The sequence below is a fragment of the Mus caroli genome, chromosome 4, assembly GCF_900094665.2.
Source record: "Mus caroli chromosome 4, CAROLI_EIJ_v1.1, whole genome shotgun sequence".
Classification (NCBI taxonomy): domain Eukaryota; kingdom Metazoa; phylum Chordata; class Mammalia; order Rodentia; family Muridae; genus Mus; species Mus caroli.
Genome location: NC_034573.1, coordinates 35340071 through 35341301, shown reverse-complemented (window position 1 = coordinate 35341301; position 1231 = coordinate 35340071). Strand labels below are relative to the sequence as shown.

The 1231-nt window shown below is 45.3% G+C and overlaps 1 protein-coding gene across 5 annotated transcripts in view; it reads left to right on the top strand.

Annotated features, from left to right (window-relative positions):
• Positions 1-1231, top strand: part of Ubap2 (ubiquitin associated protein 2) — an 82525-nt gene that overhangs the window by 33788 nt on the left and 47506 nt on the right. The window lies entirely within an intron of this gene.

The following is a 1231-nucleotide window of genomic DNA, read 5'->3' as shown; positions in this document are numbered from 1 at the left end:
GCCCCGGCGTGGTGGCACACACCTTTAGTCCCAGCATTTCGGAGGCAGAGGCAGGCAGATTTCTGAGTTTGAGGCCAGCCTGATCTACAAAGTGAGTTCCATGACAGCCAGGGCTACACAGAGAAATCTCATCTTGAACCCCCCCCCCCCAACCCAAAAAAATCTATCTAGATGGGGTCTTAAATCAGGCTGTAAGTGTAATCGGGGGTAAATCAGGCTTGCCTGAGACACACTGTGGACCAGGTAGCCCTCAAACACATGAGATCCTCCTGCCTCAGCCTCGTGAGTGCTAGGGGCTACAGATCTGAACCACCAAGCTCCACTTTTCTGGGAAGTTTTGGTGACTAGTTTAGTTACGAGTCTCCCTTTTTAGTAGTTGATGACCCCATTCCTCTTCTATTCATCTTTGTGGTTTTTTTATGATTGAAGTGTGAACAGTCACAAGCTACAGTGTGGTTTGTAGGTCAAAGGATAATCTTTGGGTGTCTGTTCCCTTGCTGAGGTGGGGTTTCTTTTGTTCCTGCTGTCAGCATATTGCAGGCTAGCTGGTCTTTGATCTTCTGGAACAATTCTCTAGTCACATCTTTTGGTAGGTTATAGATACATGCTACTGCATCCTGACAATTTACATACATCCCTAAGGTGTCAGGTGTCATGGTTGTATGGTTAGAGCTTTTACTAGCCGAGTCCCCTCCCTGGCCCTAGTTTGTGTCTTTTTCAGTATTGTATTTTATCTAGACTAATTTGGTGACACATACTTGTTCTTGATTTCCTTTCATAAACCCTGAAGTTTCATTTTTGTTGTTGGTTTGAGGCAAGGTCTTACTTTGTGCTCGGATGTCTCTGAACTCACTTTCTCCTCCCTCACCTTCAGTGACGGGATGTTAGGTATGTGTTAAGCTTCGCAGTCTCTCCAGTAACTGTGTCCCTTCTCTCTGACTCCTAATATTACTACTCTTGAATCTTGTGTCTTTGTAGCTGGGTATTTATTGACAACTCCTCAACTATGAGTCAACTCTTGAACATACCTGTTCAAAGAAGCTAGCTCAATAGAAGAGTGACTGCCTACCTTGCTAGAGCCCTGGGTTCTGTCTCTAGGACCACCAAAAACCAAAGCAAAGTGACCCCCCCCAAAACTTAAAGACTCACGTTTCCCCCTTTTTCTTTTCTTTTTCCTCCTCCTCCTCTTTTTGAGATGGGGGTTTCTCTGTATAGCTATGGCTGTCCTGGG